Genomic DNA, 27932 nt, shown 5'->3' with positions numbered 1-27932 from the left:
CCCGCAACGCCCCGCGGCCGGGACGCCCCGCCCGGCCCCTCCGCCGCGCTCCCGCCCCGCCGAGGAGCCGTGGTGGGCGGCCCCGAGGGGCGGGTTCCCTCCGTGGAGGTGCGGCGGGGGGTCGGGGCTCGGCAGTGCGGGGCTGGCGAGGGGCTTCTGCTGCCGCTCGGGCAGCGGCTGCTGCCAGCGCCGCGTGGTTCTGACTGAAATCCTGTCACGACAGCGTGAGAGGAAGGAGCGTAGGCTGGGATCAGTTCAGGCCAAATCCTGACTAGATAATTGTATGCCTAAACTTGAAGTGCTTTGGTGGACGGGGTTTAATTACTGTTTTTCCTTTCAGGGTCAGGTAAATCCGATGAAAAGCGCCCCAGGTCCGGGGAGAGGCCAGCCCTGGAGCGTCCATCCTCTGATGGAGAGGGGACAGGGACCCAGCCCAAGATCTCATGAACCACCGCAGAGTAGCTCAGCAAAGTGAAATCAGCCCACCCTTTCCCACTAGGTGAAAAAGACATTTACTGTTGGAGTAAATAAAGACAAGCCTTTCTTAAATGCCATCAACTGGGAGAGTGCTCTTGCTGGCTTTCAGGTATATGCAGTACCCAAATTGCTGAAGCACACATTTAAAACAAGGAAGGAAGGATAAGTTCCTGCCTTTGCACCTTGTCTTTAACAGCATCCACAGTGTCTCCAGACACAACTTAGCCATTTCTACAAGAGATCTGTTTTAGATTTACTATCAAAAGTTTTTCCACTTCTTTGGAGCGCATCAGCTGATGCAATACAGGAGGTTTGCAAGCTAAAAGTTTTCAAGAGAAAATGCCACAGAACCATCAGAAGTCCCATTTAAAAATATTTTGAAAACCAGAGATGAAAGCTATATATTTGAAACTTTCTTACAAAACTGAAAAAGAGTTTCAGCTCACAGCATTTGTTCTATCCTTATATGGATTGAAGGCGGTTCAGTAACAAAACTATGTAGAAATTTGCCAGTGGTTACCTGTTAAAGTCAGATTTCATGGTACATGGTAATTCGATCAAAGCCAAGTCCAGTGGAAGCTTTCTTTTGAAATGTTTACAATATCTTCTTGTTTAAAAGTATGGTATATTATTTTTAACATAATATGCACTTTTATCCTGAGGAAAGAGTGTTGATTTGAATCAAGAATCAAGACCGGTAATTAATAAACCAATCAGGAATAAACGGATGGATCTAACCTTTCATAATTGAGCTGCTCCAGACTGTACGTGTGAACTGATGCTTTAATTAAGAAGGACAGAACATCGCAAGTACTAATGAGCTTTGCGTCATAAAGGGGTGCAGTAAACCCATTGTAATTCTCTGACCTTTTAATTTTTTTGCATCTGAAATCCTGCAGAGCATATGTTTGTGGAAGTAAATGGTTTATTCATAACCACACATTTTGAAAAGAGTAGTAAATGAGGTACAGGAGTCGTGCTTGGAAATATTTATTTATTTTGTCACAGTTACCTCGGTATCTGGATATATATTGCCTATGTTAAGATTCAGCACAGAAAAACTGATGCTTCTAAGAAAATGAAAATAAAACATTTCATTCTGGTGCACTTATATCTATACACCTGCACATATATGCACATCTATGAAAAATATAAATATACTCTAGCTATCATGAAAGACAGAAGTGGAAACAACCATTAAATGTCCGTTCAGCACCAGACTCCAAGGTGAATATTCTGCTGTTTTTCACTGTCTCTCACCTACATTCCAGCTATGTATTTGGAGCTCTTCATCGAACACACAGGCAAAACACTTATTTTTCATTTTGCGAGACAGTTCCACAGCCAAAGATCACAGAGTCTTTCCTGGTACTGATTTTGAAACATACATTGCCCCTGGCCATATTGCTAGCCATTAATCATTGCCAGTGGCTGTCAAATTACAAAAGTTTCTGACATACAGTGAGAGGAAAAAATCTATAAAGATGCATTTAGGACACTTTCGTCTTACTGAGTTCTTCTTACATAACACCATGAGAATACCTTAAGTATCCTCAGACGTTTAAGTGATGGAGAGTGATGGAAAGATATACCCTTCACTCAGTACATCTCTGATTTGTACTCAGAGATTTGTCTGAGTAATCACTAAAAAGTCTTCCTTATCTCCATCTTGTTACAAACTCATTACAGCTCTCTGTGGTATGAGGACCTCACAGCAGGGTGAGGTTCCTTTGTCATTTATGAATGAGACTACTGCAAATCATGAAGCAAAAGGTGAAAATAATATGGATGTGCCTGACCATTTTCTCCCTGGTTTAAGCCCCTGTGAACACAGCAGGAACACCAGTCTATCTATTAGCTCCCCATATACTTCCATGGTCTTGGTCCTAACCTTCACATAAACTAATGGATCTGATCCTGGCTGCATGAGAAATTACAGTCCAGCACCCAGCTGTGCTCCTTTGAAATAATGTTTATCACAGAGACCAGGATGGAGGGTGTGGGAGCTGAGGATGCAGCATTATCCTCTGAAGGGATCTGGAATAAGAAACTAGAAAAATACAGAGTATAGGATGTAGATTTTATGTATAAGAAGTATTTTTTTTCCTTTAGGAAAAACTGTTGCTTTCAAAAATTGTTATTTTAACACTTCTTTTCCGCAAACAAACAGAATTACATCCACATGTTGAGACGCACATGGATTTCTTTTTTATTACTGGAAATAAAAAGCTCAGAGGTTCTGCAGCAGTCTGTTAGGCAATGCAGTAATCCTTGCTCTCTGGTGTTCAGCAGCTCATTTTAACAGCCACAGTCTCAGATTTAGCACCTCATCTTTCACTCTTCTGTCTTCAAAATCTCACAAATGCTCCTGCTTCCTCCATACAAGGAGGTATTCCCAAGCCATTTCCAGAAGGGACTGCTGTTCTTACTCCGTGGCACACACCTGTAACCTGGGAATGCAACAGCAAAAATTAGTCAGAAAGCTGGACCATGAGATAAACTCCCAACAAAGTAGAAAGTCAGTAAGAAATGGAAAATAAATTATGTACAGATTGATTAAAAACTGGTTTGTAGTCTCTCCTCTCATCTTCAGCCAGGGGCTACTCCTTTTAAATGTATTTGTTGATGGGTCACATAAGGTACTTCAAGCTTAATAACTCTTCCTAGAAGAAGTTTTTACATGAACTGGTTTCGTGGGCTGTATCCCACAGTACCCACAAGCAGATCATGATAATGTGTTTGTAAAACCCGTGGAGAAAGATGTTTTACAAAAGACTGTAAAGGCCTCGCTTTCTTTCACAGATTAAGTTTCAGAATGTTACAGCTATTGTAGCATTTGTTCAGATTTGGTACTTTTGAACAGTAAAGAATTTGTCTTTACCATGCATATTTGTTGGGCAATATGACTGTAATACAGTCTGATCCCAATTTCACACAGAGTCATCACAAGAGGATAGATGGTGGTGCTGCTTTTGTACAAGAGATACTCAGATGCTGATTTTCAAAGCTATCACTATTCAACTATGATCATAGGTCAAAGCACAGACATGATTTGGGATTTCTTCACTTAAGATGGCTTTTTACTTTGTGAGGACCTCTATGAAGGGACCAGAAAAATTCAGTCATTAGACAAGTAATAACAGAGTTCATCTGGTGAGCAACAGACAGCACTCAAAACCAAACAACATCCAATCATGAAAATAGATTGTGAAAACAGATTTAATAGATTCACAAGTTCAGGATGTCCTTACATTAGCAGGTCTTGGAGCACTTGATTTTATGGGAAATGACCTTTTGTGCTAGATAATGAAAGAATTTGAAGGCACTGAAAGAAATTTCCAATGGCTAATTTATGGAATGGTACCAGAGATGAGAAGGGACTGCTAATGAGTCCTTTCAACTCCCAAATAATTACCTCAACTATATAAACCTAAAGGACAAGTCTTTAAAAGACCAGTAGTCCCCAAAGTGAGAGGCTAAATCACCATAAATCCAACAACAAGGCGACGATACCCTCTCAACCAAGGTAGTTCATAGTTTTAGGATTCATATATTATTGTTACAATGTATAGTTTTGAGTGTAACATATTACTGAGTGCCTGCTAGAGTAAAAGCCATTACATTAATTATAGGAGAGAACTGTCATTCATAGATTAAGTATTTTTAATAATACATCTAACTCTCTCTTTTGTGAAGCTTAAGTCATACTGAATTATTAAGAATGCTTATATACAGATTGCTATCACTGGGCTTTACTGCTAATATCCCACAGAGATTAATAGAAGGATTTCATAGTCTTATGCATTATTATTTCAGATTATCTGCAGATTCCAAATGAAATGACTCTATTACTGCATGGTCAGTTCACTTTCAAAAGGTTACCTTTGCAATAATAAAGGCAAGTGACATTTTGTTAATGAAGTCTTATTTGCAGATATCAGGAATGTGATAGTTCACAAACCCACTGACAATAATCTCATTTTACTGCCAGCAGTTCTCACCTTCTTTTGTAGGACCTGGATGAATAAATTTTAACTACATTATCACAGGATCATAGAAAAGTTTATGTCGAAAGGGACCTCAAGAGGTCTCTAACCTGACCTCCTGCTCAAAGCAGTGCCAAGTCAAGGTCAGATTTGTTGCCCAGGGCTTCATCTGGTCAAGTCTTGAAAACCTCCAAGGACAGAGATGGCCCAGCCTCTCTGGGCAACCTATTCCACTGCCTGTCTCAGGTCATCTTCAGCTGAATAGGTCCCAACCTATATAATTTCCAGGACTTATTCCTTCCTTAGTACACAACTTTACATTCACCCCTGTTGAAGTTTTTAAGGTTTCTCTCAGGCTATAATCTCCATGTTTAATTACAAAAGCATAGATTAATATGCAATACAGAAATGTTCCTAAATAGCAAAATAAGACTCCTCAGAGCATGACACTTTGTAGTGCTTTGCTTCTACTATTCACTTGCCAGCCAGTATCAGAATTACACAGTATCACACCCATGTCCATCATGGCCACTGGCAAAACTGAGGCTTAAGACTTGCAGCTCAGATCACTCACCTGAACTGAGTGATCTCAGTAACTGTTCTGTCCCCTGGTTTGGTTACCACAGAGGCACGACACACATTTTGACTCTGCATGTTACTGATAACTTGCTAACAAATAGAAGAGTGTTTGTCATCAGGGTATCTGTGAGTTTTTGCATTATCTGCAGGGTTAGTGGACCGATTCTGTGAGCACAGATATCACTGCACCTCTCAATTCCTAAGCTGTGCTTTTCTGCTCTATTGCTCCAGTTTCCTCCGCCCCTCTACTGCACAGTTCTTTCCCATTAGCCTGTCTTTCACTTATCTTCTTGCTAGTTTATACTCTCAGCCTGGTCCATCTACTGCCTCCCACTCCCTTAACTCCTCCAAATTCAACTTTTATCTTCTGGGAGTTCATCAAGACTGCTTCCTCACCAGTGCTGAAATGTCTGACAGGATACTAAACACTCCAGAAAGACAGGATCTCTGCTCTTAGTTCCGGGACAGAGTAGCAAAAAGCGAGTTGACAAAGCAATTGCAGTGGAGGTCCTGCTTTAAAGTGAAATGGAATGGGGAAAGGATTTGCTTAATTTCAACAGTTCTCTAATAACTATGTGTGACATTTTCAGAAGGATTAGAATTAGCCAAAGACCCTAATTATTCATGGCAGCAGCAGAATTCATGTTCATCTTTCAAAAGTTACCTCCTTCCAGATGTGAAGTTCTTCCAATAAATACATGAAAGGCAGGAGCCTTCCTTAAACCAGTAGTAAGATTTTCAGCATTGGTGAAATAACACATCTACTTTTTTTTCCAAAGAACATTTTTGTGAACTGTTCAAGACCCTTAGTCTGGAGAGAAAGCATAACATAAAAATGAGAGCCCATGCAGGGAGCAGAAAGTAAGGCCTTAACATATATCTGAACCAGTCTTAATTGCCTTTGACATTACCTAATATCCTTCAAATCAATACATGGAAACTATACACAAGGAATGCTTGCTAACATTACTTAATCCTGCCAAGAAGGAATTTAATTTGTGTCTGCACTGGGGAGGGAGTGGGTTACAACTTTATCAATTCTGAATAACTGAATTCCATCAAAGGAATGAAAGAGGAATATCAAATTTTCTGAATAAGTAACTTATGAGAAATCCTTCATCAGTCGCTGAAGGTCCTGCAGAGCTAGTTATGCTAATAGGAAAAATTGCATAAAATATGCATTTGTCCAAACACTGAAATAACATTCTGAGCCAAATTCCTCTGATTTTAAAGATGTTTCATTTTTTCCTACCCCAGAGCCTGTAACACTCTGCTAATCTACAAGCCCTGTTGATGCTCTCCACACCTTATGGCTCCATCATTCTGAACAGACATGCCAGAACAAAGACAAATATGTGATGCCCTTTAACAGTTCTCCTTCTCAGAGGATGATTAAATTCTCTCATATGAAACTAAATGCTCTTCCTGTTTGTCTCTTTGTACTGAGACTGATGCTTATCCCTGCTGTCCCCAAAACAACAATCTGGTGCAGTAAATCTAGACCTGGTGCCTTTGCTATAGTTTAGAAAAAAATCAGTATTTCACCAAATTGACATATGTGTTCTAACTGAATTAATGGTATTAGTCATTTTTAACTTGCACACATAAATGAATAGTTACAATATGGTCTGCATAAATAACAGTGTTGACTAATGAATACATAAACATAATTTTATGGCTGTATTTATTCAGTAAAGTTGGTTTTGATGTAGTTTTATGAGAGGTGGGCACAGCTATGATGTAAAAGGAAGGAGAGGCCATGCAGACATACAGCAGCATGTGCTGCAGCAACAGTAGGAATGGAGTGGTTGCTGTCAGCTCAGTACCCTTATTACACTGCCTCCTTGTCTTCAAACTTGATAAATTAGTATCAGGTTTGACTTCCCTCTGTTTAAAGGGAAAAAATAAATCAGTTGCCCCAAAAACATGACTTGTATTATTAGTACATCAATAACAGAACTCTTTATCAAACACTGAATTTAAGTAAAGACTGTCTGAACTGATCTCCTAAGCTTTTGTAAGTTTGAAACATATTCCCCATATCGAAGCAGAGAAAATAAACCCCCTATAAATAGGGATATTTTTAACTCTAGGAGTAAAACTAATGCTTATAGCACTCTGTATCACTTAGAATTTCTAGTCACTTCAGCTAAAGTCCCTTACCAAAACTATTTTAGCATTTGACAACAAGTACTGAAGAATTCATATTGTGAATTGGAAAAATACCAGAAGAAAAGGTTGGGGGTGGCAATGGAGGAGTAGGAACATGTTTTGCAAGAAATCTCATGAGAACACTGTTCTGGAAGATCATTCCTATTCTAAATATAAACCTTTAATACATTAGCCATCTTGGCTTTAACATCATATAAAATATTTCCAGTCTGAAGCAAAACCAGCAAGACAAGATCATTCTCTGCAATCTACCCATCTCTTACAAAGAACAGAAGGTTTGCAATTCTGGTTGGAGGTTCTAGTGGATTTTGTACCACAAGTCTCCTAATTTGCATTCTGCACGTGAGGAAGAACACCTTTATTGTGTGAGTGACCACGCACTGGAACAGGTTGCTCAGAGAGGTTGTGCAGTCTCTTTCCCTTGAGATATTCAAAAGCCATCTGGAGGCAATCCTGAGTAACCTGCTCTAGGATGACCCTGCTTGAGCAGGGAGGTTGGACCAGATGACCCACTGTGATCCCTTCCAACCTGACCTATTCTGTGATTCTCTCATTCTTTTTTTGTTATCTTGAAATGTCTAACTAAACTTGCCTAAACCACAAGGGTCAGATAAGTTGCGGTCTAGATCTTTAGTTTACTCAGGATGCCAAGTGAAATACTCAGTGTAACTCTAGGAGAAACAGTGTTTATGATGTCATAAGTAAAAAGTCTGCCCTTGTGGCACTTATTTTTATTCTATGTCATTTGGAGTTGCCTTTTTCCAAGTCCTGAATGTTTTGTACCTACATTAAATACTCAGTACAAGGTTTTCTTTTGTTAAATCAGTTGTCACTTTAATGTGATAGAAGTGGTTGAGCAGTAACAGGTGACAGCTCTAGTCATCTATGCTCTCCAGATGGAACTATCTTGTGTTCTTTCATAAACCCTTTACTTGTCACTGAGGACTCTGAGGCAGCTGTTCACTGGAAGATCAATGAAATACTAGTTTCAGAGGTTACTAGAGAAATGGAAGAGCTAAATATGATCTTAACTAGTCATTACCTGGGAAGAGAACAATGACTCACATCAATTTCAGAAAGTTAAACAGCCTTTTAGAAACTGTCATGACTCACAAGTACTGCACGCACACACATACACACACAATTTTATTCTCTGTTCAAGGCATTTAGTTCTTCTGTAGAGAAACTAAGCTCTCTCCTCCCTGAACCTGCAACAGCCTTATATTAATGTAATTACCTTGACATTAGACAGCTAATTGATTCAAAGATGTAGATGCTATATATGCATTTCTTGCTGACTGGCTTACATAAATTGTTGACCTATAAACTGCTGTGAAAAAACACATAAGAGAAATGAAGTATTTTTCTTTTTTTCTAGCAGATTTTGTTTGCTTTGGATTGCAAGTAAAGCAACTCTCAAAATCAAACTAACTCCAGGCAGGTTTGCTTTGTGGACATAGTGTTCTAAAATAAAAATTTTTTTCAGCAAGTATTCAGGTGAGGGGTTATTTTGGCTTCTGAAGCATTCGAGTCATAAATATCAGTATCCATTGAAACAATTAAGACAAGCAAAGCTGAAGGTAGCCAAGCTAGGAGACTCTGTCTGGAAAAGGAAGCAAAGATGATATTTTATCAGTGCTGGTATTTCCAATTCATGTTAATGATCCATCAGTTACTACTGCAACTTACATATATATGTATGCTACCTTTCGAGGGATAATTTGAACATTAAAATAACTGAAAATCAACAAGTGCTTTTACTAATTTAAACTGCAAAAGGGTTTTCCACTGCAATGATTACAGTATGACCAGAAAACACACATGCATTCAATGAAGATCATACAGCAGGAAAAGGTATGGACATACCTGGACAACCTTCTGACTATTCTTCACATATTTGTCCTGGCCCAGATGGAGAAGCTAATTCATGATAATTAGAGTGTAAATTTCCAAGCACTGCAGCTTAGCTGCCCTAGTCCCCACTAAGGCCACTTTGTCTTGCTAGGAGAAAGTAATCTTGCTTTGAAAGTACAGTATGTTGTTTTCCTTCTAAACTGAAGCATCTCCAGCAAGGACAGTGTGAATTAGTGACATGTAAATTCTCACACAAATTGTATCACAAATTTAACAAAAGTCACTAGGAAAATTAATTAAGATGAGCTATATCCACAAACAGTGTTACTGAGTTCTTTTTCGCCTTGAAGGAGTGACTAGTATATCCCAAGAAAGCAGGTAGAATTACTGTAAATGAGCTTAAGTAGCTGAGTAAACAGTTTGATCTGCCTACCAACTAACTACTCACCTGAGCAACTAAGATAGCTGAACATGGCACGGTGTGCCTACACTGCAGTGAGCCTGACACAGCAGCTGAGAGAAGTTGTCCTCTGATGGTTGTTTACCAGACTGTCTGAAATAAGCAAATTCAATTCTTACCAGAAAAGTGTCTGCCTTGCAAAACTCAGAAGAATGAGATTCTCCTGCTAATCATCTTGGTGCAAGCGAAGAGGAACAAAAACTTAATTATCCTTCTGCTCCAACAAATGGTACCTCCTCACTAAAATCCAGAAACTGCACTGGGGAGCGTCTATGCCTTTACCCATTCCAAAATTATCCTATGTGGATTATTTCATCCTGCAGGGCTGCCAGGCCTGAATGTAAACCAAACACATTACTCTGTTTGCAATTTTTTGATTGTATTTGTCAATATTCTTTGTTATCAGGTTTAGTACTTCATTTTAAGTAAATAAAAATATGCTTTTAACTACAAAACTGCATGAAATCTTCCATTTCCCCCCACTACGCGGCCAGGGTCTTCTTTAAAAAGATAACTTTGAGTTTAGAAACTCCAGTTGTAGGAACATTAATTTAACAGTGCTGCAAGGCAAAGATATATTCAGCCTGTTTGAATTCCTAGGTGAGGTGTGAAACAAAAGTGGGGGGAGTCTCCAGATAAACTAAGAGCAATTGTCTGACAGCATTCTGGTCCAAGGCTGCATGGGCCATAGTCATATAAACTCATTTTATGCACTGTCTTTTTTATTAACTTAATTAATGTCTTCTGTCTCTGAACATCGTACGTGAATTCCAAACCCTGCAATTTTGGGCCTCAAATCTGAGGCATCTGAATTTACTGTTATGTTATATTGTGAAAGTAGATCACCACACGAGTTCATATCTGAATATCTGTCAGATTCACAGGTGCTAACAGCAGACATTCATCCTTCTGTCTATACAACTTCTTAAATGAGATTCTGCTTCAACACCCAAGTTTTATGGTATTGATATGAAAATGTGCTTTTTCACAGCAATAACTAATATTTTACTATCTTTGACACCAAGAAAAATGTTTCTTAAATACTAGAGAACATTTTGAGACAGTCTGAGATATGCATGAAATGTCCCTACAGGAAAGCCAGTTTATTCAAGGGACTGGCATATATTTTCAGTCTGCTTTATATTTTAGAAGTGGCTGTAATCTCAGACTGACTAGATATTTGAGAAATCCTGAAAGAGAGAAGATTGGAAAAGATAAAAACCATCTTAAGCAAAGGGAATAGCCTTAGAAAGATCAACATTTTTGCATGTTTAATTATTTATTCCATTATTTTTCCATTAATTTAAATTAAACAAGTAACAAGAAGAGAGCAAGAAAGAAATAATGAGGACCGATGATTAATCTAGGTAAAATTGCATGAAATGAAACTAAATTCTTTCTATAACAAAGTAGCAGGTCTTGGGAAGGAATGAGCAATAAAGTCGTATATCCTAACTCTGTGATCTGTTTCACAGTGCTGTCTGATTTTTGCCACTCTTAATATTGTGTATTTAATTATTCCTACCTAAATGAAGTGGCTCTTGCTTTTCTTTGTTGAGTTGCATATACTTTTCATACTAATTTCTTAGTATGATGATTCCCAATTTATATCCTACCCTTTCACAGGCAGTTAAGGGATCCTCTGCAGCTGATGGCTGAATGCTTTTTGATAATCCTCTCTACTGTGTTATCCAAAATATTAATGGGAGTTTTGACTAGTGTTAGACTTAAGGTGGAATGCTCTGTACAAAATCCTTTCATTTAGACAGTGAATCATGAATAGCAAAAAATAATAGCAAAACCAGCTGCATTTTCCCAACATGATGCAGCAGTACTCAGAAAAACAGTTGCATGTTTTATCACAAATGGAATAAATCTGGAATGAAAGCAAAAAATATTGTACTAGGATATATAAGACAGAATGCAGCACTGGAGATGTGAAGTAGTGACATTTTGGAACATTACACTTGTGAAAACTATGTTCACATGTTTGAGATAATTCAGGAGATATTAGAGATATCAGCCTTGGAGATAAGGCAGAAAGAACTGAGCTCATTCTACCTAAAGAAAACTCTGAAGACACACATGAAAACAGTCTTCAGATATGTAAAGCGGTAGTAAGTGTGGAAATATAATATAATATTTTTTGCCCACTACAGATTGAGTAAAATGTAATGGTCTTAAAATATAAAAAGTGATTTACATTAGGAATTAGAAAGACTTTTCTATTGACAAAGGTGTGAAATTGAGAATATGTTGCTAAACTTGCATGTTCCCAACATGATACTAAAAGTCATGTAAAAATGTCAAGCAAATCATGCTTCCACAACCTACCTTTGAAAATGCCATGCACGCTGCATCCAAGGCCTAAGACTGGATGTTTAGCTAGATTTTGGTTATAAATTACAAACCAGAGACTCATTACCTTAGCCAACACACTCTAAATCACAAAACAAATAGAAAGGTTTAGGTTGGAAGGGTCCTTTAAAGATCACCTGGTCCAACCCCCTTGCCATGGGCAGAGACATCTTCCAATCCATCATGTTGCTCAAAGCCCCATCCAACCTGACCCTGAACACTTCCAGGGATGTCCAAGCTGACAAGGTTTAAGAGCTATGGAGACAGAAGAAATGCAGATGATTACCTGCAGATGATTAAGGAACCATCCAGATCTGTTATTTAGAGTCCTTCACAGTTTTTGACAGGTGACTGTAAAATATGGTTTTGAAATAATTATTTTAACCTGCTATTGTGAGTAGAACAAATGAAGCCAAAAGTTCAAGGGTGTAAACCTTCTATGAAAAAATCAATGATAATGTGGAGACTATTTACACTAGATATTTATGCAATCCTCATTATGGCAGTATCAGGACTTTTTCCAATATTTAATGTATTTCTCTTCACAATAATGCTGTAAGGTCAGTGAATCTGTGAAACTGCACAAAAATACAAGATTTGTGAATCCCTACAGGAAATGCTCAGTAAAGCAATCATGAAGAGTAATCCAGTAATGAGATATCCCCTTGGGGGAAACCACACTTGATTTCTCTCTCTCTGTTTTTTTCAGATCTGCCAGTATTACTGAATCCAGATATACTGGGCAGACTATACATGTACAGATCAGCTGAGCATGTGCCACCAGTTCAGCACAGACCAGGACAGGTGCTGTTAGATACTTACCCAAGCTGTTAACATGCACATTAATGTGCAGCTACTCTCATCAAGTATTGGTCACCCAACAACAAGATGTTCTTTTCTTGCTGTCTGAAAAAATGGCAATTGCCTTCCAGAACGTGTTGTTCTGGAAGGCTTAGCAGGTATGTTGTTTACCTATTTTATCCAACAAGTAATTGAATTTAGAGTACATAAATAAGTCTTACTTAGGCATGCACCTAACAAGCCAAACTTAAAATTCAAATAACTAAATTATTTTATGAATCTGACACTAAAATGACTTACCAAAAGCCACAGAATGAGCAGTCATGTCTCAGACCCAGGTTGTCTTCTTAGTTGCATTGTCTCTCTCTGTGGTCTGATTTTTCAAAGAAGGATTTTAAATTTAGAAGAATAGAAATCCAAGGTCAGGCATGCAGGGCAGGAAAAAAATTATATGGTGACCATCTCAGCAAGGTTTGAACACATTTTTTCATCTTTCTGGTCCTTGGCTGTAATAGAAATACAGCCTAATTAATAGATTTCTTAAAGTGTCTATCAAACTGCAACGTTACTTTTCTTTGTATGTTATCAAATGAGGATCCAATCCTGAAGTGTGTCTAAAATACAAATAATGCATACATATTATATATACAGATAATAGGTTTTACTTTTCTGAGTGTACCCACAGGTGTTTCATGAGTGTGAACCACTCACATTAAGGCTTTTGAATCAGATCCATCCTCACAGATTACATTTAAACCAATATTCAAAGAACCACGAGATAATATATTTTGTGTTTCATTTTCATTTTACAGAGAATTTTTTCTTAAAAATTTGAAAGAAATGAGTTCCAGCTTCTGCAAAAGAACAGAGGCAGAGTTAAGCTACATCACTTATTCTAGATTTGAGAACATTTAGCATGGCCATTGGGAAGATCAGTTCATTAGAAAGTCCAAAACTTGTGACTTGAGCATAAAATCTTTTCACAACACCAATATTAGGATACTTTGGAACTGAAAAGCAAAGCCTTCAGTTCTGTAAATACAAACGGCTTCCTGAATTAAGTACTAGAGAGAGCATCATCCTGAGCATGAGCTCTGGAGCCTACAACACTAAGTAGGGAAGGGAGTGAGTGGGATGTCAACCAGCAGGAGAAAGGTCTGCTGCTGGCCCAGATGTATACCTCTGTGAAAATTCGACCTCCATTTTCACCACTGCAGCTCGAGAGAATCATCAGTACTCGAGAGAAAACATCAGTACTTGAACAAAATTCTGGATGTTAAACTGAGAGAATGCATAATAACTTCAGTTTTATGAGCATGGACCTGGATGCTGTAATTTTAACAAACTACGCAGATTTGGTGCCCCCTGCTGTCTTTAACTGCCAGAGTGGCCCATGAAAAATAAAAGTGCTTAAATACACTGAACAGCACAAAACACCCCCAAAGGGCAAATTAAGGATGCTGCTCAAAAAGGCACATTTAAACTAGAATGTGAGTCCACAGACTACTTTGGTGAAGCATCCAGGAGCTGAGAAAAGCAGAGCTTTTTGTTGGTAATAATCACAAATGGGAAAAGCATTGAGTGCACCATAGCCAATGGGAACCACAGAGACCTTGGCACTCCTCCATTGCTTGAAAGCAGGACCACAGAAAAGACTCAGTCTCTTGTGGGGATAAAACCACATGAAATCTTTGTGGTCTCTTTTTTCTTGCTCCTGCCTCTCTGCCCCAAAAAGAGAGTTTAAACAGGCTCTACTTTCCTATGATGATAGCATCTAGAGGTCTCAAAAAATATTAGTACCAGTGGTACCCCCAGGCACACAGTGGGTGCATCTCCATAAGTTTTTGGTATCACCTAAATTGGAAGACACGCTCCAGGAGCATACCCAATACAGCAGGCTCCTGCAGGGGACAAGCCCAGAGCTAACCCCAAACACAACCCCTCTAATGCATACAGCACAGCTCTTGGGGTGGCAGCACAACCTGCTTCTCTCTACTGAGCAAACCTTCCTGGGCCACGCTGTGTGCTAAAGGAAAGGCACCCACTTAATAAGACTCACCTGCTGAATCTCACTGCCACTGAGGGCAATTTTCTAACCTCTCTGTCCCTCTAGCTGCTTGTTCCCAGTCCATCCACTTCCTTAGCCCCAGCAACCTTCAGACGGAACAGTGAGCTTGCTTAACTTCCAGACTCAATCAAAAACTAATATCTGCTTCTTCTTTTTTTTTCTTTTTCCCAGGGCTGGTTTTCTGTTGGATCAGTTTATTGTATGGTCATGTGGGTGCCTGGTCTGATGTAAGAAGGAGGAGGAATGTCCCTTTGGCAGCAGTACAGTCTCAGATTGGCTTAAGCTAATCATGAAACTTCTGTCCTAAATCAAATAAGGGTGTGAGGTGTCAGTTGGTGCAATGGCTTGTCCAAACTAACAGAGCACATTTCTAGCACAGCTGGGTTAAAATTCTGCTATAATCAATGGTTGATATATTATATCCCTAATTTATTTTCATTTCTCTGTTGGTCTCTCATCCCTTCCTTGTACTCCTCCCAGAATACTACGCAATGTAAGCGATGGTGAAGCAAAGCTACAGTGCCCCATCTGAGCCTCTGCAAAGCAGCAGACAGGACTTTTGGAGGAAGAATGTCTAAGTGATTTTCTAATGCAAATCAACAGTAGGTTAACAACTGATAACTTTGCTTACACTCAAAGACATTTCTTTAAAGGGGCCTTTGTTCAGTAGTCACAAGTAACCAATCAGTCAATTACTTCCTCCCTTGGCTATCTGCGCTTGAAGATGAAAAAAATCAAACAAAAAATTCCACAGAGAAGAGACAATCCTGTCTTGCTGTGAAAAGGGGTGTTCAGTGCCTCTATTCCTGAAGCCATGGGTGCTAAAAGAGCACTGTGCTGTACTTCAAGTAGATGTGCCGCAGAGGATGCTTCATCATTTCATATTCTCCTCATGCTGGAAGGCTTTTAGGACTGACATTGAATCTATGAGTCACTGACACTTCTGGAAAGGCTTTCTGGTGAACAAGATGAAATTTCTGTCATTTGTAGTGTCTGAGAAGGTTTTTCAACTTCAAGAGAAAAGAACTTATTCAGTTTCTCTGACACTTATTTATACATCCAAGTTCTAAATGGCCATTTTCAACTCTTGAACTCCTGTGACTTAGTGAAATGGTATGATCTGTATTACATCTTCTGTAGCAGTATTTAAACAAATATCCTTAATAAAATCTTGCTCACTCCCACCATCTAGAAATCCTGTTTTGTATTTCACACATTTTATTTTTATATCTCAGCATTCAAAACACCAGAAGGCAGGAGTCTGGCCTGATAACTATTAAATTAGTTGCACTCTGATGCAAAATCAACTTGCTTACTACATCCTTTATACTTCTTATTTTACTCAGTGAACTGGCTGCAGGAGCTGTCTAAAAATTCATTTCTATCTCCTCTACACATTGTGTAAGTCAGCAGTCTGTCCTCTATTCACCTCTTTTCAGGGTGAAACACAGCCACACATAGCCATGTCAGGGGTTGTGCAAGAAGAAGATTATGAGGGTGGATCCACTTGTTTTGATCTCCCAGAGCACTCTGGCTCACTCTGCTAGCAGGCTCCTGCAGCCACTTTCTTGCTCTTTTTCCACCCCTAAGCTCTCTTCTTTCCCCTTTTCTTGTTTTTCTCCCTGAAATCAATAAATTTATGTGCATATCTGGCAGCCACCACTTGCAGACAGCCAGACCTTGATGCTCTTGAGAACAAGGAGCTAATTTTTAACTATTGAAATAAAGTTGAGTGCTGGAAGAGCTGGTTTGTCACAGAAGGGAGTGTGCAGAGGGATGAGCATGGAGGTTTAAGTCAGAAGGTCTTATTATCGCTAGACCTCAGGGCACTGGCTAATCAGTAGGGGTGCAGCTTTATTAAGAAAACTGTATTTCATGATATTTATGTCTGTATCTGAAACATTCCGTTTCAGTAAGACACCAGAGACACTTCATGAGCCACTGGAGTGCTACATCATAGCAATTAATAACAATTACTAGGAGATTCTCTTCCAGGGCATGACAGGCCCCAGTGTGTAGGAAGGGGTAAAATACATCACTACTCATGTCTTTCAAGTATGCTCTTCCCAACACATAAACTAAGGTGAATACCAACATACAAGTCAGACTTCTTTCTTCTCTCAGTATACTCTTTTTCCTGTGATTCGAGTATTGGAACACATTTAATCTAGTACACATCTGGATGTTCTTTTACCTAAAAATGTAGATTTGCACACTGTGAGTTGTAACTTTCTCCTCAGAGGATAAGAAAACACTCTTAGAATAAAGAATACTGAACCGGGAAACAAAAAACTCCAAACTCAGTTCACAATGTAAACAAAAGACCTTGCACTTACTCCACTTGTTAGACATCCTGTCTAGAATAGGATGGCAAATTGCCCAAGGCTTTGTTTATGCTGGCTAGCAAAATATGCTATAAACAAAGCAGAAGACAAACTAGTTTCTAACGTGACTTGTCCAGTCTTTGAGGAATAAAATCCAGCTTTTTAAGGCTAAAAACCAAATCAAACAAACAAGCTAGTGGAAGGATTGAAATGAGCTACATGTAATATAAAAACCAAAACAAAACAAGAGCAGGCATCAATGACCTAGAGCCAGAATCCAAGTCATTCAAACTCAGAATAAATAGTGGAGAGACACTAAGCAAAACCAAATTTCTGTAGCAAATATCCATATTTCAGGGTTAGTTTAAAGAGCGAAAGATCTGCTCATGAGCTCCTTCTGGAGACTAGACTAGAATTGTGCCAAGTGTATACACGTGTTAGTATATCAGTAAGCACCAGTATATATTCTTATGTTAGAACAACCTTGTATCACACACACTTGTTCTTATCAGAAGCTGGAAGACAAAAACACTCTTCATCCTGCAGTTAACAACACCGGGTGACAATCTGTTAGCAACACAGTAAACAGTGCACTTTATCAAGCATTATTTAATTTTCTTTGGGCACACTTTTCTACCTGTTTCTATCTTTTTGTGTCCTTGTAAAGATTGGGGCAGTAGGGTATGAAACCAGGACTAGTAAATGTTACAGAATTGCAAATAATGACATATAAAAACTCTGTATTTTTCATGATAAACAAATTTAGTTCCAACGTGTGCAGTTTCGAAAGGTATTTTTATCTTGAATTCAGCATTTAAGGATTTAGTGACAAATATTTCATATGATACTCTTAAATGTGAAACTATTAAAAAAAGTGTGAAAAAATTAATACTGATGTTCTTACAAAATGATGGCGTAACACAGCCTTTCAGTTTGTGTGTGTGTATGTCTGTCAGTCTGTCTGTCTTGGTTCTCTCCTCACCCTGATACAAGTGGACTCGCCAGCATGTTTCATTGCTCTCTTTCTAGCCACAGTTTCTCTGCATGAAAACTGGATAGAGATGAATCAATGGTGGGAATACGGATGTCATCCCAATCCTGGATGTAGACAAGGTGCACACACTCAGGGAGCTGAAGTGCACTCCTGAGGCACACAGGGTAGCTGCAGCTAATGCAGCCAAAAAAAAGGGCCTTAGGCAGTAACTGACTTTGCAGCTCTGTCTAATCTCCAGGTTTATAAGAGGATGCCCTGTGACATTGCTCCTTTTGCTGGGTAACTCTTCTTACCTGAGTAGTTCCCTGAGACATTTCCAAACAGTAGATAGATTAATATATATATATATATATAGGGCACATGCTGCTTGGTCCACTGCAATTAGATATTCTGAATTTTGATGCTATTCCTTTATTTAAAACATGCCCCCAGGAGTAAATATTTTATGGTCAGTGATCTCTAAAGAATACAATTTAATTTCTCATTTACCAGGTATATGTATTCAGAGCTCTGTAACACAGCTCATAAAGTAATATTATGCTTTGCAATATAAGTATGATGCATTATACACAGCATATAATTTAATCATTCTTGACTGTGGCATAAATGGTTGGAGGTGAATGCCACCTAGATTAATACTAATTACACCTTGCACCTTTATGAAGTACTTATCAGCCACGCACACAAGCAATTTGTTCTAAGCCACACAATGAGTCAGTGGCAAACAAAGGAGAGGAAACAAGGTTCTTTTATCTCCCATACTTATTCTGAGCCAGCTTTTTGCCCACAAGAATTAAAAGCCATTTCATACTTCATAGCGATGAAGCTACTTTTTGTCAGCGTTTCACCAGAACTGCAACCTCAGTCTCACAACGTATGAAAAGGCTTTGTACAAGAAAATACAAAGATATATATGTATGTGTGGGTTTTAAATATGGCAAAACATAAACTAAACGGATGAAAGCCTTACAACTCCTAAAATAGCTTATTTTTACTATCTGTACACATTACCAAGGAAAAGAATACTACTTTTAAAAGCCCACACTTATTGTGTAAACCTCAGCATTTTGTGTAGCCTTTAGGTTCACTGCAGTTGTCTGTACTACATTTATATAATTCTTTAAATAACCACTGGGTGTCACAGTTACCAACAGAAAACACTTGGGGGACTTCTCCAGGTTCATTTAAAAACAGACATGTATAATCAGAGGTAATACCAATTCCTATACCCATAATATTAATAGTCACTCCCATTCCAAGACTAGGAAATGGTTTCCTTAATAAAAATAACAGTCAGAGTTAATACAAACTGTTCTTTTAGAAACTAGCAAAATGGAGATTTGTCTTTGAAATTTAGCCTACAGGTAAGATTCTGTCATACTGCACATTTGTGAAGTATGTTCACTGTTAGAGTGGAATGAGGCAATTCTAGACTCCAGGGACTTGAGGAATAATTTCCATAGGCTTTCTCTTTCAAAAATTAAGTGACATGAGAAACAATTATTTCCTCTCCCCTTTGTAAAATACCCATTCACTCAAAGAAAGTCTAAACATTTCAGCAGTATAAATAGCACTATAACCTTATGCTTCAGGTCCCAGCTCTCAGAATTACACAACTAGCAGAAGTACATGAGTTTTCACAGTTTTAAATTTAAAAGTAAATTTGTGGTCTTCATCACAGAAAAGAAAATGTGACTCCAGAATAATCAGTGACTATTCAGGTTTGCAGACAACAGCTTTAAATCGTGTGAAATGCTTTGTGTCTTTGTTCAGATGTCAGCTCCAAAGGCACAAACCAGTGTTCACCTCACAAACGACCCCATGAGATGAGGAGTGTATCTGGTGGGCTGGTTTCACCCACCCACATGTATGCCTTACACCTGGAATACTGGAGAGCTGCTCCATGCATCCAAAGCATAGGCAGCACCAAGTAAACTACCTGCAATTATACAGACTACCATATACGTAATCTATATAACCATAAAGCTCCAGTTTTTAGATGCCAAACAGTCTGAACAAATACCATGAGGCTGGCATAGCTGTGGACATTTTGGAGAGGATACAGTAGATAGTCAAAGGGTGCCATGAAAGCAGGTTGGTGCTCCTAAGAGCCTTGGAACGTCTGCAGGATGCTTGGGAAGCCTCTGTAGTATGCATACTAAGGGATACTGGTCTGGAGCAGAGTAGCCAGGGACTCATGTTTGGGATAATTCTGGACAGTAGAGTTTTGGGGACCTTTGCCAGGACCTGTAAGATGTGAAGAGGGAAGGAAGAAGGTATTTCCTGTATATTTCCTGTATCTGGAGTTTGATATTTGAGGGCTGAATTTAGGACGGTGGGGCGGTTACCAGCCGCCACATTTCTCAGTCCCTGCTTTTTCTCACCCTTCTCTAACTTCTGAAATGGAGAGAACTAAAAATGGAAACAGAGAACCAACTTAATCCCTGAAAATCAGGCTTGACAGAAGCACCTACAGTTCCTGGCCACAGTTCAGGTGACGGGTGAGAGATACAGGCTGAGACATGGGCAGGTGAGACAGAAATGCCAAACAGGCACTGTCATAAGAGATGTGTAACACATGGCAGGCACCAGTCTCTCTCATGCACTATGTTTAGGGCCTCAGATTGCCTTAAGCAAATCACCCTGCCCTGCCCAGCATTTTCCAACTCCTCCATTTCAGCCACTTGCTGCCTGATCAGCTAAAATGACTGTCTCAGGCAGAAATGTAATTTTTTCTCATTTTTTCCTTTAACCTATTTTCATCCAAGTCCAGATGTACACAAAAAGGCACACACAGGAGAATGCAAGCATTATCTAATACATAAAAGATGGATTCAGAGAAGAAGAGAATTAAGCTGTTCTTCATGCCCAGCATGGCATGATAAGAAGTAATGGGTGTAAACTGCAGGTGGGAGTTTTAGATTAGATATCAGAAATGGCTTTTTTTACAGTAGGCATAATAAGGACTTGGATAGATTGCTGGAGGAGGCTGCAAAGGATTTCAAAAACAGGTTAGACAAACATTTATCTGGAATCACATTGGTATACATGTTTGCAGACTGGAGCAAGGAATGGATTGCTCAAAGTCCCTTCCAGTCCTGTTTTCCTGTGATTTTATGATTCAAGGACATCCGATGGCCCATTTTTTGCTAGGGATTGGTCTTAAACAAACCTCACAGTCTCAAAAAAATGCCAGCAAAATAATAGGAAGGGTTGTTTTTAAATAAACATTATTCTAATTCCCTCTTTTCTTACTCAAAAAACCCTCCCACTCTGCAACACATTCAACTACAAAGCTGAATGCAGTTGGTAAAGTACTGAAAGCATTAGCAGCATTGATAACACTGTAGCAATAATACAGCAAGTGATCTGAAATCTTTGTTTCTTTTGACCAAGTTCTTGCCCCTTATACCTTTCTCTCCTTCTCCCCACCCCAACACAATATCCAATTTTCTAAATTACTTGAGCTTTTATGCACACTTTCATTACCATAGCAGGTGCAGTTATTTAGACCATTAAAGTCCTAGCAGTAGTGTAAGTTGGGAGTGACCCCACTGCAAATTAACAGTTCAGACACAAGAGGTGAATGGTGCTTTAAAATGCAGCTGGAAATCTTCCACTGTACCCAAACAGGACTTGGTCCAAGGTCCTTGTCTGAAAGCTGCTCCCTTAACACAAGTCACTTGAGTTGGAGGAGAAAAGCGTTACAGATTAATTCTGGTTTGTGGAGAAAAGAGGCTCTTTTCTTCCAGCTGAAGTTAAAAGCTGCCAACAAACATCAGCAAACCTATTTGGAAATTTTGGACTGACTCCTCATGTGATCTGACCGTGGATTTTTTCCTCCACTTGCTATTGTATTATTTCTATGAAGTCAGTTACCAAAAGCTTCTCTGAGTCAAATTTCCCTTCCCACTACTGTGCCACTATTTGTCTTCCCCTTCCCATCGCTTCTCAATAACTTCCTTTCCAAGAGTTTGAAAGACTGATGCCAACGTTAAGAAAAAACATACAGAGGAATCCCCCCTATTCAAACTGTTCTGTTTATAATGCCTTTCCATTTTGTCTCCTCTTTCTAAACTGCAAGCTTACTGGGACATGGACAGACATTCATTTTATGCTCAAATTAAATATCTACAAAAGTAGGGTTCACTTTGCCTGGGCCTTGGATGTTACAGTGTGTATGCACTGTAAATAATGCAATGTAATGTAATGTCGGACTGCAGCTACTAACCCATACCTTCCTAAGGAAACAGAAAAAATTAACCTCCAGGAATTCTTCCTGAAAAATTACCAAAAATTATGAAAAACAGGAGATGCAAAAAAAGGACAGTATGATACATCCTACTGAGAATGCTCCTGTGCTGTTCACAACCCCACGTGTCAAACCACGCCAACAATTCCTGGATACAGTAGTGGCCACGGAGCAGGGGCCCACAGCGTGTGTTTGGTAATTGTGTCACCTGTGCTACATATTGTGAATAACTTTGGTTTAACTACCTGACTTATTACTCATATAAACCTGTAGTTAAATGTAGGATACGGCTGCACAGCTCAGCACAGCACTCCTACCAACTAGCTCCAAAACAAGATGCTGTATAGGTGTGTCACCAGGGCACTCCACCCCAGCTAATGAGCACAGGAACCAGCTGGGAAGGCGGGCTAAGGCGGGAGACCTTTGTCTTCTATAGCCCCAGCCCACAGTCCAGCATCCCCGGGGAAACTGGAATGAGGAATAGGCCAAACATTCGAACCATCTTGCTTCAAAGAATTTAAGAAACAGCCTTTTGATGTCTATGTAGCACATATGAATATAAAGATAAGATCTGCTTCTCTTTTAACTGAGGGACCTCTCTAAGTCAGATTCCGGTCCTTCTTGTTCACAGCCGCCCAAATTGCTTTTCTTCTGCAGAGCTAAAAGGATGGCAATGTGATCAGAAGTTACAACAAGTCGGGTGTTATGTTGTTTTTGATTAATTACATCACTCAATACATCCTAATTTGTTTCAGTGGACCCTGCTGTGACCCCACACCAGACTTACAAAAAGACTGCACTGAAGTCGGTACATTTACACAGGTGTAAGCCAGCCTTAAACAAATGTATATCTCATTTAAGTAAACAAACAACAGGCCCAATCTGTCATCTACCTGAACTTACTAAAATAGAAATCTATACCAGATATTACTCAGGTTAATCACCATGAGTCATACCCAGTGAACCTCATTCTGATATTCCTTATTCTTCCTCACATAAAACTTCTGCAGTGCAAAGAAAGCAGGATTAAGCCAAACAATTCCATGAACTCATTAGCTTCCCGCCACAAACACGAATCAGACACGCGTAAGAATAAAGAGCCAGTTTGGCAAGATACCACGATGCCAAGTCAGGTCAGTCAGGTTATAATAATTTTTAATTAACGCTCTCCCAAGTTTCAGTGTTATTTATTTGCGTGCCAGTGTCACTCAGAACAATATGATCCTCTTTCCTCCCTGTGAAAACCTTTTAAAAAAATGAAAGAAAAATTCGCAGCCTGATCTGTACAAAGAGAAATCCAATGTAATGACAAACAAAAATGACAGTTGAACTTGAAACTCCTTAATGAAAACATCTTTAGCAATGAGAAGACTAATATACATCCACTGATCAAGAAAACAAAAGCATAAATCAGCACAGGTTGAATACCACTGAAGACGATTTCTACATCTATTTTCGATTATGTTTATCCAAGCAGCAAAAATTCCCCATCTCTGAGGCTTTATATTGCCTTGCCTCTGAAAATGCTCCCTTTTGAAACATGGCTAGTGCTGTTCTGTGAGGATTACAAAGGCACAATGTAAAATTCAGCAGGTTGAGCATTCTAGAGGGTTTCATTTAAAAAAATTCAATATTTTAATTACGTTCCAAAAATGCCCAACAGTGCAATAACTATGCAATATTATTCATAGTTATTGCAATTATTCAAGACTTGTTTCAAAAGTGAGGTCATGGAAGCAGTTGTTGACAATCTGAATCTGCCTAAACTTACTATATTCAGATTATCTGTAGCTGAAAAAAATCAGATCAACTATCCATAGGGTTTGTTATATACATTATTTACCATTTAAATTAATGTTTGTAGGTATACATGTTATACAGGTAAAATGATAAAAACTATTAAAGGCGTTGAACGGCATAGATAAAATTGTTATTCCTATGAAAAACTTCAGAACATATGTAAAGTAGCACAGTCTTATTTTTCACATATTTGCCATATATTAACACTATTAATATTTTGCTAACAATATTGATAAAAATACTAATATTTAATAAATTATAAAAGTAGGATACATAGTAATATATTAGTTCTGAGTAGAAGACAAATTAAGGATGTTTTAGCATCAAATATTTCCTAAGATTTCAGGGAAGTCATAATATGTTGATACCAGATATTTTAAGGTATCTATATGGTCAAGTTTTTATAACAATGAAGTAGATACTCCTAAGTCTCTTCTCAGTGTTGAAATAATGCTATCAAAATATTGCTGAAGAAGGCATGCAAGTATCTGTTATGGGGTAAGTGACTTTACAAAATATAAAAATTAATATGAAAAATGAATGAGTTTAGTGAACAAAAGGCATATTTCAGAGTTTTGTTGAAAAGAGAAAAAGGAAAAGAGATTGTGAGAATAATGAGAAACTGCTGGCAGTTTTGTATATTCAGAATGCTTACTGCATTTAATCAGTAAAGGTTATTAAGCTTTCATCTTGCTTTTTGTTCCTGTGCATGTATCATAACATTTCTATAATAATTTTAATAGTCTGCATATTTCTAAAGCAACAAAACTAATTGAGCAGCAGTGACTACCCTTTGCTATTTAATGAACTGCATACATTAGACACTAGCTAGGCCCAAGAGTCACAAGACACAAACCCTGAAGAATCAAGAGGATGGTGAGCCCTGGGAGCAGCTTTGGGATAAGAGGTGGTAGGTCTAGACCCTCAGAGATCCCTGAAGGCCATCCTAGGGTCCTTCCTGGCAATGTCCTTAGAGACCTGCTGCTCTTCAGGTGATCTGTCAATATTGCCCTCAGCATCCTTTCCTGGACAGTTTCCTCCCACAGCTGAGTATTAAGAACCACCATGACCTTGAAGCTCATGATGACAGATCACCAAGAAGGGATGTGAAAGTATAGCTTCAGCTTGGCTTCTGAGCTGCAAGCAACTCATGAGCCATGGGTTGGCCTCCCAGTAACAGGGGAGTAGGTGTTCTGCTGCCGTAACTCGCTGTGGCTGTCAGTGGCACATTGGCAGCTTTCACCCAATATGTCAGTTTGCATTTTCAAATCTACAATTACAGTGGTAGAATTTAGGGCAGAAGTTACCTCTTTTAACTCAATTCACCTCCGAGTTAGTGATGTACTGTAATGTAGGTGGGCTAAGCTCCCCCAGTGTCACTGCAAGACACCAGAAAGTGATACATCCCATTCTATGATAAGTATCTGGGACTTTGTGGCACCTTTGTGGGTACTTCCACCTCTCCAGAGGAAGCCTAGAAAAACAGCTTGGGAAAAGTGCTTCACTTAGAGATGTATAAAGTCAGGCTAGATTAATATCATGAACTATGTCTTTTAAAAACAAAGTTCTGTCAAGGTTTTCCTGCTAATACCGTTGTTGCAACAACAACAGCAAAGCAGATTTATCAAGCTACCTACTTTGCATTTGTGTCAATGCTCCTGGCAAAATGAAATTAGTTCTGTTCAGCTGTGTCTTTGGCACTGCACATCTTTGGCAGGGGGCTCCTAACAACACATGGGGATTCTTTTAGCTTCAGGGAGAGGAGTCTTTGTTTTTTAGGACAGAAAACTCGAGCTCATTTCAGGAAGCATTGTGAGGTTTTGAAGTGGCCACAGTGTACAATATAATTAGTTACTTTGAGGTGACAGATTTGTTATAATTCGTAAAACTGGTTCCAACTGTGACAATGCAGTAAACAGTACTACCCACAGAAGTATGTCTACATGTGCACTGAAATATTTAAAAGATCAAGCCTTTGATCCTAATTTTACAAAACTCCCCTTTCCTCCTTCCAGCTGGAGCTACTTCCCACCATGCCTCCCAGCTCTGACAGTATCCAGCAGGACACGCTCCTCTCTCACATGTGGCATTCTCAAGAAGTGCTATTAAATAGAAATTGCTTACAAAGAAGGTGTTAGTATTTATAGAAAACTAGGAACTACCTAAAAAATTCTACAGATGTAATTGTATCTATTTTATCATCTTGCCCTGATAGATAAAAATAGGAATGACAATATCTAGGGTGTCCTTCCCATTAGTCAAACTATGGTGATGACTAACGCAGCCAAATGAATGTCAGTAAAGCCTACCTACCACATCATGATTCAGAAACTCTCTTGGGCCTCTTTTTAAGAGAGAAGCCACAAAAGCATAAAGGTTTAATCTGCATGTATTCGAAATTACTATATTATTTGTGAGGCAAAGATTCAAATAAGGCGTATTAGTTGCTCCAAACATGTCTCAGTAAAAACCATCTCTGCCTACATTCTGCAGATTGTACCCTCTTAGAAAAAAAAAAAAAAACCAAAACCAAAATCAACCCCCCCAGGTATTACAGAATATTTGGTGAATGTTATGCTTTCAATTTGAGAAATCAGGTTGGTTTAGTACCAAAGGCCCAAGTATATTAGTCAAAGACAAAAAAAAAAAAAAAAAAAGAAATTCTAAGGTACCAGGAGCCTTTGGCAAGGGATCTGAAGAAACTCTTCTGGAAATCATAATGTATAAAGGTCATTGGATCACATGGCTTTAACATCTTACTGCCTGCTGTTAGCCTCAGAAGAAACTTGTGTCTTGCATGACTGTCCTTCTGAAAGCTTGAGTGATCAGCCTTCAGTGTAATGCTGTCATGACTCTGTTTCCCACTCCTGCATCTCAGGCCAGTCCAGTTCTGGAACAAAACTCTTTTTCCAGCATGCAGAAAAACTATTTTTGGGCTGGATTATTGGTGGTGTCTTAGGTTCTTTATTACAGTAGCTATTTGAAACTTTATGAGGTCTTAAGCGTGAGAGCAAGTGCCAGAGCTGATGTACCAACAAACAGTTACAAATTAGATGAAGTGGTGAAGACCTTTTACTATATAAATGTACAGAGCCACACAAAGGAATCTTTTCTCTAGTTCTGTGGCTCTTTATTTCTGATGTTAATACTATGCACCAACAAAGATGGAGAGGCTGGTACATAAAGTTGTATTTTAAGGAAAGATATAGTTGCAAAAAAAAACAAACTAGTGATTTCCCTTTAAAATAAGGGGCACTGAAATAGTAGTGCAGTGACATTCTTGTGACACTAACCTTCAATCTCTTGCCCAAAGCAAATAAGAAGCTTCACTTGCTTTTTTAAACATGGACATGGAAAACCATATACTCCTGATTAAGAAGAAGAAAAAAAATACTAAGTAATCCCAGGGCTCCAAGGAGCTATTCACAAACTTAATGTTAAGATGTAATCTGGTGATTACGTAATAATTTCCCCTCTCTGCCCATTCCAGAGTGGATATGAGATACTACAGTCTACATGCCTGGTCTTGAATGTTTAGTTCCAGGTGTGAGAGCTCATTGCAATATAACATTCCAGAGAAAACAGAAGTCATATCGAGAAAGGACTAATGTACATATTCTGGGAGAAACAGGTCCTAATTCAAAGGATAGGCAACAGAAGGTGTTGTGTTACCCCACTCAGGGTTAGCCTCTAGGAGCTGTGTGGGAGTTGGCAGACACAATTAACAAGCCTGAAATAACAACTGCCTTGAGAGCCAGCAAGAAGTAAAAAGCAGGGGAGGGGCCCTCAAGTAGGAAAAGTAAAATA

General features: G+C 38.9%; 1 long non-coding RNA gene across 3 annotated transcripts in view; it reads right to left on the bottom strand.

Moving 5' to 3' along the window:
• Positions 1-1462: 1462 nt before the first annotated feature.
• Positions 1463-27932, bottom strand: part of LOC127469294 (uncharacterized) — a 32864-nt gene continuing 6394 nt past the window's right edge. Inside the window, exons 5-8 of one of the 3 annotated variants that reach the window (XR_007903922.1) lie at positions 16798-16949; positions 14747-15707; positions 12988-13193; positions 1464-2927 (exon numbers count right to left, since the gene is read on the bottom strand). This is a non-coding gene — a long non-coding RNA (uncharacterized LOC127469294). Of the gene's footprint in view, positions 2928-12987; positions 13194-14746; positions 16950-27932 lie in introns of all 3 variants that reach the window. The other 2 variants (XR_007903921.1, XR_007903923.1) reach the window with 2 other exon arrangements.

This window comes from Manacus candei, unplaced genomic scaffold (genome assembly GCF_025592945.1).
Source record: "Manacus candei isolate 608988 ecotype Guabito, Panama unplaced genomic scaffold, ASM2559294v1 h1tg000017l, whole genome shotgun sequence".
Lineage (NCBI taxonomy): Eukaryota > Metazoa > Chordata > Aves > Passeriformes > Pipridae > Manacus > Manacus candei.
Note: the sequence above shows the minus strand (reverse complement) of the source record. Positions and strands in the feature narration are given on the sequence as shown.